The sequence below is a fragment of the Triturus cristatus genome, chromosome 6 (assembly GCF_964204655.1).
Source record: "Triturus cristatus chromosome 6, aTriCri1.1, whole genome shotgun sequence".
NCBI classification, from domain to species: domain Eukaryota; kingdom Metazoa; phylum Chordata; class Amphibia; order Caudata; family Salamandridae; genus Triturus; species Triturus cristatus.
In genome coordinates this window covers 1,285,519,182-1,285,539,408 of record NC_140589.1, presented here as the reverse complement: position 1 = coordinate 1,285,539,408, position 20,227 = coordinate 1,285,519,182, and the positions used below count along the sequence as shown (strand labels likewise).

Here is a 20,227-nt window from a genome sequence, read left to right as displayed (position 1 = left end):
GGTCCCATTTATTATTTGCTACTCTACTAAACTAATGTTAGGTTTATCTGATTTAATGGAGTTTGACTCTTAACGCAAGATCATCCCCAGAGAAGCGGGATCGTCAGTGGTAAATGTTGGATGATTCGAATTTTGGTGTGTCTTAAAGTTTGGTGTTCGGGGTTCCACTTCCACAATATGTATTCTGTAGAATAGCTATACCCCAAGTTTGAATTCAGGCATGCTTGACACAGGCCATCATTATTCTGATTTATGTTAAAATAAGATCCTATTTTTTCAAATTCCTCATAAATTCATAGCTATTCACCACTCCATCTCACATAGTCTGACCGTGCAGCAATTCTATTTTCTTTCTATTTAAATGACACTGTGTCTCATTCTGCCAAACTTTCAAGGGCTTTGTGCAGAGTTACTGGGAGAATTTCAACAAAGTATTGAGCGATCAACAGTTCTCTCACATGTGGAGTTTACCCACCAATGCCATTAATTTCAATTCCTGGATTTCCTGAGCATTGGACAAAGTCTCCTGCTTAAAAGAGCACAAACTTAAACACACCTACCTTAGCGCATAATGGTTCAACAATAATCTCAAAAAGGAAAAAGGCAACTGCAATATTCTTGTACACATCTGACATTGTAGCTATGTTCCTGCATCTATAAATATCTACTGAAAAACACAGAAAACCTATCATAGATTGCTTAGGAAAGCACGCATGGAATTATTTCCAACTCCATCGTATCTACCCATCATACAACTAGGGAAAACTTTGCTGTAGTGAATTCTTTTTTTCAAGCTGTTGCTTGCAGTCAGAGACATCCTCTTACCAATACCTTTATAATACCCTAGCAGAATTCTCTCAAGACACAATTCTTGCCATTTCTAAATAGTTTATCAAACAACCAGACTTATCCATCCCTGAGATCCCAACGCCTTATCCTGATGGAGCTTTCCTAGCTCATTTTGATTCACAATTAAAGGACAACTTGTTAAGTGTAATCCATAAGTGTAAATCAGGATTCACAAATGATCCATGCCTTCCTTTCATTTTCACCAAGGGCCCTATCACTGGCTGTCCTATTTTTAAACCACTGCATATTATGTTTCAATCCCGTCAGCACAGGTACCCTCAATCTAGAAATCCAAGCTTGTGATTCCAATTCTAAAAAGACTTCTGCTGTTCCAGCTAGTTGATCCAACTACAGGCCAATCTCTCTGCTACCAAGTCAAGCTAAATTTGTGGAAAAAGCTTTAAATAAATAATGATCCAATTTTATTGAATCCTATTCCCTGTTAGATGATACCCAGTATGGTTACAGTCACATTTACAGCACATAAATGACCCTTCTAGAATCTACAGAATCCATTCAGACAATCTTAGATAAGGGATGTTCAGTCTCTCTCATTCCCTTGGACCTCTCTGCCGTGTGTGACACGTTTTCTAAAAGAATGTCTAGCCTAGGAGTCTGCAGTGGTTCACTAGTCTGGCTAATCTCTTTTTGCTTTACATCACTCGCAAAGGATCTCTATATACCCCTTCCAATCCCCAAGCTTTGACCCCCCAACTTTGTTCAACATATTTATGGCTCAGCCTGCCAGCCTAGTTCACTGCCAAGCCATTCAAATTGCGTACTATGCTCATGACACCCAACTGATTGTCACCATCTCAGAAATGGACCGCAGTCTCCTAGCAAACTTTAAAGACAGTCTTTCCTCAGTAACCAAATGGATGACTTCCAGCTGCCTCAAATTTAACTCGGATAAACAGAGATCAGTTGTTTCAGGTGGCAACCCTTGATCTTGTTTCCCACCTTCTGGCTATGAGAACTCACCTTTGCCACCATAAATCTGAGCATCACAATTCATTCCAATCTCTCTCTTGCCTTGCAGATTACATTTGCACCTGCCCCCTGTTTCTCTCTTATGAAATCCCTTAGAAAATACTGGGAGTATATTCCTTCAGCTACTCGCAAAATAGTGGTCCATGCTTTAATTACCTCTAGACTTGATTATGCTAATCCAATTCTGTTGGAGGCCCATAATATCAGATTTAGCACATTCAGGTTGTTAAGAAATTGTTGTTGTTAGACTGATCCTTAACATTCCTAAACAGAAGCCTAGTTCTCTAATGTTGAAACTCCATACTGGCTTCCCATCATCAGGACAATCCAATTTAAGACACAGATCTACAAAGACTTCACTTAATGCATTGCAGCAAGTAAAGTTGCTGCACTGCATTGCATGAACAGTAGAGAGCAGAACTGTGCCATATCTACTAAGAAGTGGGGAAGTTCAGCTCTCTCCCTATGCTGGTGCACTTTTGGCAGCCATTCCCAAATGGAGGCACACTTGCACCATAGTGCAAGGGTGTCTGCGTTGTGGTCTGCATAGTTTTTGTGCAGGAAGGGATTCTTTCCTGTACAAAAACTGTGCTGGATGACAATTCCTCTTTTTTATGTGTCTTCAGAAAACATTCTCCTTGTTATGCCTGCCTCGGGGAGGCACAATGTATTGGCACAATTCCCTAGCTACAATTCTTTGTATATAGGGATCTATGTAAAAACCCAATAGGTGGTTGCATGGGAACACATATGCATCATCCATAGAACACCCCATTACACAAATTAATGAAAGGCAGCACACTACGTTAGTTTGGATTACAGTCCAAAACAAATTATGGTTTGTGTTGGATTGAACATTTCACCAGTAGACTTTGCTGCATTAAAAAAATGAAAACCTGATGCAAAACCTTTCCAAATCTGGGCATACATTTCTTAGCCTGACTTACAGGGCAGGTCAAGGCAAATGCCTGACTGCTGTGCACCAGTGCAGAAGTGTTTGCTCCATAGGTCAAGATTGTTTGTGTTCTGTCAAGCTTAGGTTTTGTAAGGGAAGGCGAACATTCAAGTAGAAAAACATTCTTTAATGCTTTTTCTGCGGTGCATAACTACTGAATAGAGCAGCAAACATGCAAAGTTTGAAAGGTTTTGGGAAAAAACTTTTCTCACACATTTAAGTCTGCCTCGCAGAGGCAAGCGTTTTTGGTGCTGATCCAGGTGTAAACAGCGTTTTCATCAAAACCCATGGGTAGTTTGGGAACGTCCATGTACCATCCATGGACCTCCCCTCCATGATGCAAAGTAGCGAAAGTAGAGCATTGTGCTTCTTTGAATTCTTAAGCCAAACTTTCCATTTTTAAAATGTTCTTTTTATTTTGCAATTAAAACCAAGGAAGGAGCAAAATCCAATAAACCCAAAATTGATAAGCGCCTCAAACTACAAAGATGAAATACATTTGTTAAACAATTATATACTTCATTGCTACAAAGGAAAAGGTATACATAGCTGTGCAAACATAGAGTACCATTCAGATTAGTGCAAATAAACAGCAATCATATCAAGTGCAAGTGCTTCATACAGTACCAAATTAGTTAAATATAAATACCACAGATTATTGCAAACTTATCATACAAAGCTGTCTAGGGACTAGGAAATGGTATAATAAGATAACATAGCATCTAAACCACACATATCAACACAATACAACGTCGTACCTCTGATAACATATTAGAAGTACCTCAAGTTTCCCCAAATCAATTAGAAGTTGAAATAACAATACAGCAATTCATTTCCTATTTTACTTATTTATTTAGAAGAGCTTCTAAATATATATATGACCCTTCCAAAAAATCGTGGAGGTTGGGCTGTACCCAATATAACCTTATAATATTGGACTTGCATGTTGCAAATCATGGGGATTTTAATCACAAGTAGAATCTACGAGTGAGGAGGACTGGGGATATCTGCTGAAAAATATTGGACCTAGTTTCCACAAATAAAATGAAATTTAAGATCTTGCAAGAGGGCAAGTACGACCAAATATAATTTTTACACTCAACCGGCTCTACCTTCTATATTTTACTATCTAAGTGCTATAAGGTGGCTAAAGATAGGTTTATTTCTGATGGGGGATCTATTTGATTGTAAATGGATCTGCTCATTTAATTATCTTCAGGAGAGATATGGGCTCACAAAACTTTTGTTTAATTATCTCCAGATTCAGGATTTTATAAGTAAATTGTCTGGGAACCAATCGTTGGTCTGTTGCTTTCCTTTGATGGAGGCAATTGAGGAGAGGTCAAACATTGGGGTCCTATATGATCTACTGGTTCAGGATTTACCTGATGATCTGGAATCCCAAAATATTAAGGGGCAGATTTCGATGTCAGACAGACCTGAGTCCGTCCGACATTGATCTGGAAGTGGGACCGACCAACCTCCTGTTGGCAGTCCCAAACCAGCAAATAGGATGGGACTGAACGCTGTTCGGTCGCAATCCTATTCTTTACAATGGGAGCATGCATTCTGAAAGGAAGCATGCTCTCATTGTAAAGAGCAGTGGTGCAGTTCATCCCTGCACCCCATGCCAGGCATCTCAAGGTTCCTGCCACCGGGTGAAGGGATCAACTGGGGGGCACCATAGATTCCCCCTAGGCTGCCATCGGGAGGCCTTGCACCCATGGGGGTCCTGCTGGGGCCCCCAAAAGTCGAATACCCACAGCCTTTCTGTGTTGGAAAGGCCAGCACAGAAAGGCTTCGGGAATCTGCCATCGTAATTCCTCGGACGGAAAGAGCAGCCCATGGGATTACAGGCCCCCTTCCGAATGTCAGACGGGCTCTATGACCCCATCGTAAGCCATTTAGAAAGCCTGTTTGGATTAATTTCTGACTGACTCCATCAAAATGAGTCGGTCAGAATTTAATCCAAACAGGAGATTCAATGGCGTAGGAACGGCTCCGACCGAGGGCCGGAGCAGTTTCCTACGGCATCATAATGGCCCCTACGAGTGAAATTAGATTCGGTTTGGAAGGTCTAATATTGCAAGAATCACTTTATATAAGTGGTAAAGTACTGCTGACAGCAGGATTGAAAAGCCAACATTCAAAAATGATATTTGATCTTTATTGCACCCCAGCGAAATTATATAAATGGGGCAGGAGAGAGAATGACTGCTGTCAACGCTGTGGGGCTGCGCAAGCAGAAATAGTGCATATGTTATTTTTGAGGGATTGGCACTTTTTTAGAACATATTATTGGGGGTCAGATTAAGATCAGTCCTTTACTGGCAGTGTTAGGGGTGGTAAAGGATTTGGCGGACAGTGGGCTAGCCAAAAAAGAAAGGTATATGTTTTTTAATGCAGTGGTAGTAGCACAAATGTGTATAGCAACAAGCTGGCTGAATCCAAAAACCCCCACATTTTCTGAGTGGAGATCTAGATTCCTGGCAATCTACAATATGGAGCTTAAACTGGATGAGTGCAAAGGGCGAAAGCTGCAAAACTGGGGAGCTCGGGTTGCAAGTTGGATTTAGAATGTGTTATAAATCACTTAGAACGGGGTCGGTGTGGATGAAGGCTCTGCTCCTGTTGCCCTATCCTTTTTGATTAAATGCAGAAAGTGGTAGTTTCTGAAAAGTCAGTTGCAGGAGCAATTGAATAAAATATTGGCTCAAAAATCATCACAGCATCATAACACGGTCTAAACATTGTGACTAGAAAAAATATTGTCAACTAAGAACTAATAAATGAATAATGGATATATAAAGCTCACTGCTACTCCGAGGAGTGTAATAGGTATATAAATATTGTTTAACTGTTATATTGAATTTTAAAATACTGTACATTTTGATATCCTTTTTTATTAATGTGCTTTATTGTATTGATTTATGTTTTTATATTATTATGTATGTTAGACATTGGGTTACTGTTTGACTGAGGTGTGAGCCCTGGGAAAGCAGCAACCACAACTCTAGTCAGGGTAAGGTTCAAGCAACCCTAAAATAACTTGGGCTCAACCCCCTGGTAACTTGGCACAGAGCAGTCAGGCTAAACCTAGAGGCAATGTGTAAAGTATGTGTGGAACACTTCAAACAGTATAACAGTGAAACACCACACAAAAAGATCCCACACCGGGTTAGGTAAGTAGAGTAGAATTTAATAAATAAACCAAGACCACAACAACAAAACTTAAATCAGTAGAACCGAAGTTATGAATTTCAAAGAATAAACTGCAATATAGCACCTAAAAGAAACAAGTGCCAGCCGTCGGCTATCTGGTCGTGCTGGACTGGTTCAAAGTCAAAAGTTCAGGCCAACAGTGATGGAGTGTGGGTCAGATACAGTCCCATATAAGTCTCGCTAAAGGTTTACCATCTCAAGTTTTGTGCCAAGAGTCCCGTTCGCATTGGAGAGGGTTGTGAGGAGTAAGGAGAGCGCTTTGGGTGGCAGTTGGCATGGTGCAAAGAGCAGGCTGGTTTTTGCGGATGGGTGGGCTGGAGCTTCGAGTTAGTAGGCCCCCGCAGGCTGTCGATGCTGGTGTGTGAAGAGATGGGCTGGCAGCGGATCGTGCTGATTTTTGCTGTACCAGTGTAAAAGGGCCCGTTTGCAGTTCTGCAGACCACAAAAAGCTTGATCTCAAGAGCTTGACATCCACACCAAGTGAACTACACTAACGGAAGGTATTAAGTCCAACAATAATGAACACAAAGCTGCGTGATGCTGCAAACACCGTGTGAACCTCTTCAGATAGTTAATACATCACTGAGCCAGAAGATTAAGAGTCCATCAGCCCACCCTTGTTGGTGGAGCTTCGTCATCTGAGACTCTCAGGGATCATAGATCTGGGCCCATTGATTCGAGCCAGCCGGCCCTACTGGATGCCCTAGTCAAAGATCCCAGGATCGACAAATCTCCTGCCACAGTGTGCAATATAACTTTTGAAGACTCAAAAAAACATATGCAGTGCTCTAACGTGAAAGTGCTTTAAAAATGATTACGTGGTCAAAAAATATGTTTATTCGGAATTGACCAGGTGTCATATCTAAAAACCAAAATAGTCATAAACAACTCTGACTATTCCCTGTCTTGGTCTCGTGAGGTCAACGTGTTTCAGCCATCAGGGTCAGCTGACCCGGCTTTCTTCAGGACCTAATTTTGATAGTATTCAAGGCTACTGCAGGATATTTTTAGTGAAAAATGGTGTAAAGAAACTGTGTAAAAAACAGTGTAACAAACAATGTAAAGAGACAATGATTCTCGAAGATGATTATGATGTTGTCATAAAGATTAAGTGTGTGGCCGGAGCCACCCTACCAGACTAGCAAGGTTTTTGCTTAGGTACTTTCACTTTATCTTCTTTCCCAGCTTTCTGTGGGAAGAAAGCCTCACCTCACCCGGCTGACTGCTCGGTGAAGGAGGCACCGCTCTGTCCGTCGATTCCTCGAGCTTGACTGCGAGCCCAGGAACTGAAAGGTACCACTGGGAGGTCAGGAACTTGCGGAAGACTGGTCCACAAGTTGTTGGAGAGCCTTTTTCATCCCTGGGGCTGAGATCAGTAGGCCAGCAGACTAGCCCTTTGGTCACTCTGGAGTCCTAGGTCAAGATGAAGTTGCAGGTCCAGTTCTTCATCCACAGGCAAGAGGGTAGCAGGCAGAAGATCAGTAGCAGGGCAGTAGTGCCCGTAGAACAGCAGAGTGGCAGTCCTTATTGCAGCACTGCAGTCATTCTTTCTGGCAGAGTTCCAGAGGTCCAGAAGTGTACTGAAGAGTAGGTGTCTGAGGTCATTCTTTTGTAAGCATGTTGTGCCTTTGAAGTGGGGAGAAGCTTCTATAGGCATGTCTTTAAAGTGCACAGATACCCTGCTCTCATAGCCCTGACTCCAGACTCCCTTCAGGTGGGGTATGCAGCATAACACAGCCTATTCAGGTGTACGTGAGGATTGGTTCAGCTCCTCCCTCCCATTCTGCCAGTGATGGTCCATCCAGTCACATCTAAGTTCCCATTGTGTGTGACTTTCTAGGAGGAATGCACAAAGCCCATCTGCCAACTACACCCACTCAGGTGACCAGAGACAGGCTGCAGGCACCAAATGGGTAAGGCAACAAAAATTCCAACATTTTAAAAGTGGCATTTTCAGAATGTTAATTTAATATCCAACTGCAACTTCCTTTTCACTACTCAGGCAAACATGCTCTCCACAAGCTCTGCTACCGCCATTATGAACAGAGAGAGAAGGCAGGCCGATTGCTTGCAGCCCAACTCCACCAGTGGTAGGTGGCTGCAGTAGTTGTAGCCACACTGGTAACCTAGTTACACACATCCAGGGGATTTTGGACACCTTTGTGGCTTTTTATAGCCACCTATACACCCCAAAGATGTTAACCGATGGGCCCATTACCCAAAGCTGTCTGTAAAAACTCTGTCCCGGCTGAACGATGATGGCGGGGCCCTGCTCTCCGGGCCTCTCATAAAGGAGGAGATTACACAGATTATAACTGTTGCTCCATATAGCAAGGCACCTGGGAAGGATGGCTTCCCTGAAGAATTTCATAATTGGCTGACTAATGATGTGGTGGAGTCCCTCCCAGTGGCTTACTCTGACGCTGGGAAGCCTGGGGCTGCTTAGTCACAAGACCCTTATGGCCGTGCTTTCCAAAGCAAGCAACGACCCCCCTTTCCTGTAGCAGCTATCAGCCTATCTTGCTCTTGAATGGAGACGTAAAGATTATAGCGAGTATCTTAGCCACCCTTCTCAAGAGGGTCACCCCTATCCTGGTACACTACATGCAGGTCGGCTTTTTCCCGGGTGGGTCCTCCCATAACTACCTGTGCACCCTACCTCTTGACCTCTGGCAGATGAAAGACCTACCAGGAAGGCTCTGGCCCTCTCCCTAGATGCCAAAAAGACCTTTGAATGCATTGAGTGGGTTTATCTCTTCTCTGTGCTGCACCAGTTCACCCTTAGGGAGGATTTATTTTCCAAGGCTCAATTATTATATAACAACCCATCAGGGCGGTTCCCTGATTAAATATCGATGTAAAAATGATAGTTTACATAAATATTGTGGTAAAAATATCGAATACAAAACTATCGACTCCCTATACTTAAAAAGGTAATTACAATAAAATTGATACAAAAATATTGAAGTAAAAAATATAGATGTAAAAAATATCAACTTAAAAAAGATATATAAATAAAATAAAATTTATTAAATTAATATTAATATTTTTAACAAAATAAATTACATTTAATATATATTTTAACTAAATATATCAAATAAACTTAATAAAATATAAACACACAGAAATGTGTACAAATACATATATTTACTTAAAAACATTTTATTAGCTATTATTTTTACTTACTTTATAAACTTTTTAAACTATATAAAAATAAAATAAATACATATATGAATAATTTAAAATAAAATAAAACATCCTATAATTAATTAACACATTAAACTATTAAAAGAAATATTAAAAATACATTTCGCAACACAATAAATACAACAGTAAGGAAAGTGCTGGATAGCGGAGGGGTAACAATTAGTATTCCCACTCCAGTGAGTGCAGCAGTAGGGAAAGTGTTGGATAGCGGAGGGGTGAAAATTAGTATTCCCACTCCAGTGAGTGCAGCACTAGGGAAAGTGTTGGATAGCGGAGGGGTAAAAATTACTATTCCTACTCCAGTGAATGCAACAGTAGGGAAAGTGTTGGATAGCGGAGGGGTAAAAATTACTATTCCCACTCCAGTGAGTGCAACAGTAGGGAAAGAGTTGGATAGCGGAGGGGTCAAAATTACTATTTCCACTCCACTGAGTGCAACAGTAAGGAAAGTGCTGGATAGCGCAGGGGTAAAAATTAGTATTCCCACTCCAGAGAGTGCAGCAGTAGGGAAAGTGTTGGATAGCAGAGGGGTGAAAATTACTATTCCCACTCCAGTGAGTGCAGCACTAGGGAAAGTGTTGGATAGCGGAGGGGTAAACATTACTATTCCTACTCCAGTGAATGCAACAGTAGGGAAAGTGTTGGATAGCGGAGGGGTCAAAATTACTATTCCCACTTCAGTGAGTGCAACAGTAGGGAAAGTGTTGGATAGCGGAGGGGTCAAAATAACTATTTCCACTCCAGTGAGTGCAACAGTAGGGAAAATGCTGGATACCACACCAATAAAAAAAAAAACATCAACATTTTAATTCAATTTTATTTCCATTATTAACATAATTAATATTTAAATTTAAATATATTATTACAAAAAAATAATAAACAGTCATTAATTACACATTGTTTAACACTATGATATCCACAACACACATCTAAAATTAATTACACAATTGTAATTAATAATTAATTAATTCAAATTAATCAATACAACTTAATAAAAAAATTAATTAATGCAAATGAATTAACAAATAATTAAAAATTATTAATAAGAAATAAATTACTTCCCATCATTTACACCCATAAAAACAACACACCCCTAAAATTGATTAAACAATTAACATAATTATTATTAATTAATTAATTTAAAATAATTAACAACTAATTATCAAACAATTATTAATAAATTCATTTACACATTTATAAATCTATAACATCACAATTATACAATTATGAATAAATATACATTATTAAGTAAATTCCATATAATTAAATTACCTCCCACCCTATTCCCCTATAATCCCACAACCCGCTACGTAACTAAAAACGCAAAATTCAATTTAAAAATGATTATTAAATACTATAAATAATAATTAAAATCTCTATAATTAAATTACTTCCCAACCTATTCCCCTATAAACCCACAACCCGCTACAGAACTAAAAACGCAAAATTCAAGTAAAAAAAATATATTAACTACTAAAATTTTAACACATATAATAAATATACTAACAATTCTCATACGAAATACTAAAATACATAACATTAATAATGAATAGATATTTATAACAACTATGGTGCCGATTCCAATCCTGTAAAACCCGGGTACGAATGGTCATACGGAGCGTATTCTCCGTACAACTCGTACCCGGGAAATCCACCTTACAAACCAGCAGGTAAGATTCGTACAGAAATACCATTTCCGTACGAATCGTACAAAATTACATACGGCTAAAAAATACCAACTACTCTGATCCGGGACAGCGCGAACGCGACGTCCCTACGGATTTAGGCAGCGTTGTACGGACCAGTAAGTACGATTGGTACCTACAGCACTCCGTATGGCTCTTTTTTTACGGGAGCCAAAAACTGCTGGAAAAGCTAAGTACGCTGTGATGCATGACGAAAAGGGGGCCCAGTACGCGACGTACACGCCATCAACCACATCGTACGTGTCATCATGTACGGTGCGTACCCAACATTGCATATGTACGGTGCGTACATACGCGCTGTTGGGGTACGCACCGTACATAGGCCAAGAGTGTGTATGTACGGTGCGTATGTCTGGATCCTCTCCCCCCTGCGTATGTCCGCACCGTACCCCAGGCGTAGCCCAATCCTCGCGTATGTACGGGCCATACATATATCTCATATGTACGGCACGTACATACGCGAGGATTGGGGTACGCCTGGGGGGTACGGTGTGGACATACGCATGGGGGCCGTACGACTCGTACCCCGGGCACAAGTTTACCCGGGATAAGAGTCGTACAAAGTTCGCTCCGTACGGGACGTTTTCCATACGCTTCTGTATTCGGAACGCCGATACGGATCGGACTTGTGCGCTCGGACTTCAGTTTTACGAATCGTACGTAAAACTGTCCGGGTACGTCTCGTAGACCTTTTCCCGATACAATTTGTATGTATATTTTACCTAAGAATCGCACTTCACTGGTTTGATGGGACTTGAACGATTCGTACGTAAAAAAATACGTATACGAGTCGTACGGGAAAATTATTTCCAGGATCAGAATCGGCACCCAAATTTTTGTTAACAATATTTAACACTTCGATATTTTTGCAATCGAGATGAATTGCCTATATTCTTTACCACAATATTTTTTACATCGATATTTCTTACCCACGATATTTTTACCTCAATATTTCCGTAGGTCGATATTTATACATCAATATTCCTTCTCTGTTCCATCAGCGCATGTGAATTGTGGGGGTTTTCTTTCCACACCCTTCCTGATCCAATGTGTGATGTTTCAGGGCTTCCCCCTTTCCCTGCTCCTCTTCCTCCTTCCCCAGGAATCATTGTCTGCGGCTGCGCAGCAGTCCCCGGATATAGTGGGTGTCCCAACACCGGGTGGTACCTCCTTGGTACTCTTTTATGCAGATGACATTCTGCTCATGCTTGTGGACCCCGACTGCTCATTCTCAGCCCTATCCGCTCTATTAGAAAACTTCACTTTGATAGCAGGTTACAAGGTCAACTCGGGGAAGAGTGAAGCCCTCCCCCTCTCCTCCTCCACAACGGCGGCAGCAATCCAGGGCTAAAATTCCGAGATTAGAACATATGATGAGGGACATCGTAAAACCCCTGGTGAAGCATATGAAACTGGACTTTGCAAAATGGACACACCTCAACCTTTCCGTCTGCGGTTGCGTACAAGCGTTCAAGATGATCACTCTCTACCGGTTCACATATTTCCTGAGACTGTTGCCCTTCCAAGTTCTGGTCACCTTCCTCTGCTCTGTGGACCAGCTCATCAAGATCTTCATATGGGGTTCTATGTGGCTGTGTGTGACCATTTCCAAACTGATGTTGCATAGTAAGCACAGTGGACTAGGTCTCCCTTCTATGGAACACTCTGCCATTGTGCTTTAACTGGTACAACTTGTTTACCTGCAGCATAGAGTGTGGTTTACTCCCCCATACTGATATAGCATATTGGCTGGGCGAGCCCATCCTGGTTTTCCCCACTCTATGTTTATATCACCCTCAGGGTTTTCTCTGCTAACGCAGTGAAGCTGGAAAGAGCTGGCCTCCTCCATCACCCACTCTACTGTCATGGTGACCTCAATGGCTGATAAATATCATATATTTTGGTTGACTGCCTTAGCTTATGGGGGTTCTGGACTGAGGTCCAGACCATGTTGGCCCACACTGCTGCTCTCCCTTCCTCTCTCCCCATACCACCTTGCATTTGCACAATTTGTCTGCTGCACCGCAACTATCTTGTCACAACTGCCGGTTCCTTGCCACTGCTCTGACACCGGCAAAACTGTGTGTCCTTTGCCATTGGTGCTCCCCCCAGATATCCACGCATTCGGAACGGCTGACGGAAATGTTTATGGTGGTATCCAATGAACAGCTCATATACTCCCTCAATGATAAGCTAGATATCTACCTTCAGGTGTGGGGTCATTTTCTCAAGGACAGGAAGAAAGGGGATGGAGTCTAGGTGCAGGAACGGGCCTGCTGCTTGATGATGTCAGGTGTATGTTGGTTCTACTTGACGAGAGTTCCCATAACGGTTGTCACTGCAGCTGGGTCTGCTGCCTTTGGAGTCCCTATTCCCAGGGCCTCCCATGCTCTTGCTTCTCCTGTGGACTGCGCATGGGGTACTGGATGGGGGGCCATTGGAGCCCTTGGATTCTGCCCCTTCCTCTTTCCCTCTCATCAGCCCCCTGCCCAAACCCTCCGCTTCCCCTCCCCTGCCATTCCCCTTTCAATCAATCAATCAGGGTTGGTGAAGTGCAGCTACTCACCCGCGAGGGTATCAAGGCGCTGGAGGTAGAGGGAGGGCGGCTCTGTTGAGTACTGGGGTCATCCAAAAAGCCAGGTCTTGAGGTCCTTCCTGAACTGGAGCAGAGCGGGGACTTGCCAGAGGTGGAAGAAGAAGTCGTCCAGGCCTTGGCTGTGAGGAAAGAGAAGGACTTTCATCCTATTTTGGTTTTGCAGCTGCATGGGACAGTGGCCAGATAGAGGTCAGCTGATTGGAGGTGTCTATTGGGTGCGTGGAGTACAGGTGGTTGTTTAGGTATGCTGGTCCGATGTTGTGGAGGGCCTTGTATGTGTGAGTGAGGAGCTTGAAGGTTATTTTTCTTATGGTGGAGAGCCAGTGGAAATCGCAGAGGTGTTGGGTGATGTTGTTGTGATGGGGGATGTTTAGGATCAGTCTGGCTGCAGCATTTTGGACAGTCTGGAGTTTGAGATGTAGTTTCTTGTTGATTCTGGCATGGAGAGTGTTGCCGTAGTCCAGTCTGCTACTGATGAGGGTGTGCATGACCATGACTTCTGTTTTCTCTGAGTTGAGTTTCAGGCAGCTCTTCTTCAACCAGATGGCGATGGCTTTCATCCCCTCTTGGAAGTTGTGCCTGGTGATGTTGGGTGGTTCTTTGGTGAGGAGAGGATGAGCTAGGTGTCTTTGGCGTAGGAGATGATGTTGAGCCCGTGATTTCTGACGATGGTTGCGAAGGGGGCCATGTGGATGTTGAAGTGTGTGGGACTGAAGCAGGATCCCTGGGGCACTCCACAACTGGCCTCTGTTGGTTCCGAGAGGTAGGGCGGGAGTCTGACTTGCTGAGTTCAGCATGTGAGAAATGAGCATACCCAGCTTAGTGCTGTTCCGCGGATGCCAGCATCATGGAGTCTGGCGGCCGAGATGTCCAGGAGGGCTTATGAAGGGTCACATTCTCCCCTGGGCAAATATATATAAATGAAGGCATGGGGGCCACACAGTCCCCTTCCTCAGCCTCCAAGACCGCCGCCTCCATGTGCCACTTGAAAATATGTATGCAGGTGTGCCTACTGGGCCGGCCCATATCCCAGGGACCGCCAACTCCCGGGGCAAATCTGTCCAAATAAATGCGGGTAGGCCCGCGTTTCTACCCAACAGCCCAAGGACCATCACCTCCCTAGAGCACTCGAAAATATGTTTGCAGGAGGTCAGTGTCCCAGGGACTCAAAGACGCAAAGTCAAATTGTATTAAATTGTGTTACTTTATTTTAATAATGCCAAGCTTTTTATATATACTAGCTTTAGACTGTGCCGCACACTTTAGTATTTCACACACGTGGGAAGGAACAGAGCAACTTGTGTGCCTGCCCAGCATCCGAATTTACCACAGATTAATTTATTTGTACATGCGGAGTACATATATGGATGCTACTTGTAAAATAATTCAGTTACATCATGTTAGAAGAAATATGTATACACAATCCCATCAAGGAATGGTGATCCATTGATCCAAATTCGTTCAAGAGTCAAATTCCAATTCACCAAAACATATATTTGCTGCAAATCGTTTGCTATTGATCTGAGAAGGCTGAATTAGATAAATATGAAGCACCAGCGATATATGTTGCACACTGGCATAATGAATTAAGATGCAGACTCGTTCAGTAACTCAAATAACAATGTTCAAAACATAATTAAAACAATTGATAAATATTTGCAATTAGTTAAATCAACTGCAGTCTCCTTCTTTTGACAATGGTCATCAGTCTTCCTATGAGAGCAAGAGTCATTGTTCATATCTCCAGATCCAAATGAGCATTGTTTGAGTATTCATTTAGATTATTTTAAAGAAAAGAATATCTCAAATCCTGTCATGACTACTTAGACAAGCATTAGTGCAGGATAGTAAACATCAGAGAAATGCAGCAATTTATCATTACTATTGTTAGAATAATTACGTTTCTGGGCATAATGTGCCAATCTAATATTTTTGTCAGTAGATCCAGAGTGTTCATTCACCAGAAATGAACTCATTTGTAATAATTATAATCATAAAGGACAATTCATTAGACAGAAAATGTCAAAATAATCAAACAGCAGATTGTTTAAATAAACAATACAGACTATTTAGCACATCAAGGGCCACATTTAAAAACAAATTACGTAAACCAGCGCAGCCCCCAAAGAGGCTGTGCTGCATTGCATGGCTGGGAGGGAGCAGGAGAGTGCCATATCTACAGAGATATGGCACTCTCCTCCCTTTTCCCTAAAACGGGCGCTGATTTCAGCTTCCGTGCACCACACACACACACATCAGTGCCACAGAGCAAGGGTGTGTGTCTGAGACTAGCATATGTTTTGTACTGGAAGGGTACCCGTCCTGCAAAGTAGGAAAAAAAAGAAGACATTACAAATTTCTCCTCCTATCATCTCCTTTAAGATGGAGTAAACTGTTGGTGCTAAACCCTGTCCACAATTGTTTGTACATAGGGTTTTGCGTCAAAAGTCATGGGTTGTTGCATGGGAATGCCCATGTATCATCCCCTTGGTTCTCGGTAACGCAAATCAGTGCTTTGTGCTGCTTTGTGTTACTTTCGTGGTACCTTCCAGTGCAAAACACGTTTTGTGCTGGAAACTAAGTTGGTAAAAAATCATTTTGTGCTGGTTAGCGTCACCTTTGTGACTCAAACCCAGCGCAAAATGTTTGAAAATCTACCCCCTAGTTTGAGACCCAATCCTTTACAAGCAAACCGCGCTAGGCTGTTTTATAAACCCATGTCATTATCCCGTCTTCCACCATCAATATCTTACCTCTCCTTTCAAACCTAAGTACCACATGTGAGCCCATATGTAACAATATGTTTGTTCAACTTGATGCCCTCTTAATAGCGGTAGAGACAGTAAAGTACATAATTTTACTTGATGTTATCTTTGCTAACAATACATCTCTCCCCATATATTTATTTTGCTGGAGTTTTTCTGTTAGTATTCAATGATAAGAGTATCTACACTGATGAATGTCTTGAGTCCCTCCTATTTCCTGTTTCTGGGGCCAATTGGCAAATCCCCAATGAACACATGTACAAGCCCCTATCGCCACCACATCATCACTTTTACCGACGTTGTGGTGGCGATAAGGGCTGCGCACTATGTACAAGGCCCCCTTTCACGCTATGGTTAGCGTGAAAGGGGTGGTCAGTGGGTGTTGCGGTGGGCGTTCTGCCGCAACACCCATTCATTTTGACGCTGCCCCTATGTACTGTGGTAAATAATTTAATTACCGGAACTTAATTTGATGCGGAAAATCTATAACAATAGCTCAGTAAAATAAGAGGCAGAATCCGTGGTATTAGAGGTTCGGAACGGGCTTTATTCCATAATCAATTTAAATCGATGAGCTCCAGATTCCATCACCACGAAGGTTCAGGAAGTGAAGACCGTACTTTATTGATAGGTAATCATTTTTATACAATAGGCATTACAGTGAAACAAATGGAGGAGGCGTAACAATTGATAGTAAAGATAAAACATACATGCGTAGCAAAAGTGGGTGTAACTGGGCGTAACTAAAGAACGTCATCAGGTATGATGTCATAATAGGGTGGTTCCATGAAAGAATTTCGCAATGTCAGCAGAAATACTTGGCAGAAATGCGCGCGCAGCAGCATGACGTGTGATTGACGTGCAACTAGGGGGTGAAGGGGACTTGACATTTAGCTCTACATGTGGCGACAGAAGTCTGGAGAGTCAAGTCAACCTAATCCCAAATCATATCTAACATCCTATGTTTAAAGAACTGTGTTATCCAAAAGAGAGGCCTTCTTGGAGTAGAATCTTATTCTATACTGACTATACTGACTGTTAGTGCGTGTACAAGCGTCTAAGTGTCTACACTAGATGCGAGGGCAGGAATCTTCCATAGTAACAGGGCTATGAATTACTTGCATAAAGACAGAGAAGCCGGGCCTTTTGCTCGGTAGCTGGAAGAATGTTTACTTAAACTACTAGACAGGAATGCATTGGGTAGGGAGCGGAGCAGATAATCACAAGGTGAAATACAGTTTTTGGCAGGCAACAGGCTGGAGTCAGGCACCGTTAGCCGCGCAGGGAATAGGACAAAGTTCATGGATACAGATGCGAGCTCAGACTGGAGCTTTCAGAGGCAGAAGGCAGGAAAAGCTTGATGGCAGAATCAGGGCCTACTTGCCTGGACTGTAAAATGGCATAAGTGAACCATATAAAGCCGGTGGCCTTTCATACTTAGGAATGGAATATCCGGCCCATTCATGGCGGATCTGAAAGAGGACATGTTGGCGGTGGACGCACATGTGTTTGCGTCTTCATAACTGGAACTGGAGGGATCATACATGTACTTGTGATTTATACATGAAACCGTTGGGGTCCAAGATAGGGGACATAACTGACCAGAAAAATCCATATTTCCACATTCCCTCCTTGTCCCCTACTTGCCCGTCAAGAGATATCAATCTTCATCAATCCATTGATCTGTTCATATAGCATCATTTGTTCTTCTTTCTTCTTCCGTGATGAATGAAATCTTGGTGGTGGAATACACGATGTGGTACACAGACCACAGATCGCTGGTCCACATTGTAGACATAGACAGCAACTGAATAATATGAGGAAGCCAATACCTAGGAAGGATAGGACCTTCCATCCAAAGGTAGATAATACACTCCAAAACCAACCGGACCAAGTCCAGGTGCCTGGATTCTGGTGTATCTGGCTTACAATCTTATGAAGGCGAGTTATGGCTTTATATACAGATGGCGAATTTTCTGGTATGAAAATGCAACAACTTGATCCGATGACCCTACAAGCTCCGCCCCTATCGGCCAGGATGACGTCAAGGACAAGACGATTTTGAAGCACAACAATCCGCATAGCAGACTGCTCTTCTGTTAAATTGCCTAAGGCGGAAATAGTTTCGTTCACTACTGCTTCAAGGGTTCTGGTTAATCTACGTATCAGCTTACTATTGGTAACTGTACCTATATAGGGAAAGAGACCTTTATTGAAATCTGTGTATTTTTCCCATGCTGTCTCAGTGTAATCGACTATTGGGAGATCTCTCCTTTCTCTATTGTGTACTAAATGAGTATTTCTGTGATAATCAGGAGGAGCTAGGAAAACAGGTGGCAAAAGGAATCCGATGTAGCAGGTACCATCCCAATCTAGTGGCAAACGTATGTATGCTGTCTGACCACATATGAAGTAGGAATGGCGGGAAGCTCTAAATGTAGACTTGCCTTGATCACTAAATTCTATTACAGTGGTGCATCTACTATGGCCCATATGTATGGAACCATTCTTTCTTACACATAATTCACCTTTTACTGGAAATACTGACATGGCGGGCAAAATTGGAGTAGCTTCGGATTCGACATTCAAGATCATGAGATTGAGCGTAAAATTGCCTAATCCATATACTTCATTTTCTAGATCAGTTCCTGTTCTTTTGGGAAGTCCCTCCTTGTTAGGGTGACAGACTTTGAGTAAAACTAAGTTCAGATTTCCCCATACCCAGTTATCCTGGTAAACTGCAGAATTCGAATCTAGGGAATTAATTAAACTAAACCATGCTCCACAGGAGCCGTTGTGTGTGAACGGGTATGGAAAGAGAGGTAGAATTCCTTTATAGTTCTGATAGGGAGGGAGTCGACCACATATCCAACAATTTGTAGCATTGCTAACCTGATGGGAATGATGTAACATACTAATAAAAGTGTTATTGCGCAGCGCAAATCTATAGGACAATTCATGCGGAGGTAATTCACTAAAAGAATGTTCAGCAGTAATATTGTAAACATGTCTAGAAATAGGATAATATATGTGCAACAATATACTTGCAGTAATTATTAAAAGACTTAAGGAAAACAAAATTAATAACGTTACTGTGCAATGACTACGCAGTGATTTACAGTACGCATGTCGTTTCAATTTTATCCTTTTGTTTCTTTCTCTATACAGGTCTAAGGGATACATGTCAGAGACAAATTCGACCGCTTCACCTTGGAGAGGACTTAAACAATCAAATTGCCTGACTGGTTAGACCTGAGTTTTAGTCTGTATAGTTCATGGCTATTCAGTTCAACCAAAGGAAGTTTAGAGTCAATCGGGGAAGACACGCAAGGTGTGTCGTTTACGTCTGACGGTAGTCCATGAAATTTCTTGATATGACTTGAATGTATCCAGCCTTTTCGTCCTTCGATCTTTACGGCTGTCCTCGTCGTTAGCAGTACGAGCTGAGGTGACTTCCACCTAGGATCCAGCTGAGACTTCCGATCAAAGTTCCTCACTAGAACTAAATCCCCTGGAAGTACGTCATGGGGTTTCACCTCGGTGTTGTCGGGAAAGGCTGCAGCTACCTGTGAACGACAAGATTGTAGTGCAGACATCAAGGAAGCCAAGTAATCTGTCAGCATATTACAGTCAATATCAGTTATTTTGCGTGGTATAGGCGTCCCCCACATATTTGGTGGTCTACCGAAGATCACCTCATACGGGGATAGCCCTGTTCGAGAGTGCGCTACCATTCTTATGTAAAAGAGTGCAACGGGTAAGGCTACTACCCAGTCGACACCCTTCTCTCTGCATATTTTGGACAATCTAATTTTCAGGGTCTGGTTATGTCTTTCCACGAGACCTGCTGCCTCGGGGTGTCGGACACAGTGAAATTTCCACTGATAACCTAACAAAAGTGAAACGTGTTTCATTAGTTCGGATGAGAACGGCTGGC

General features: G+C 42.4%; 1 long non-coding RNA gene across 2 annotated transcripts in view; it reads left to right on the top strand.

The window, feature by feature from the left end:
- Positions 1-20,227, top strand: part of LOC146821291 (uncharacterized) — a 140,999-nt gene that overhangs the window by 93,431 nt on the left and 27,341 nt on the right. The gene's annotated exons all lie outside the window — the stretch shown is intronic.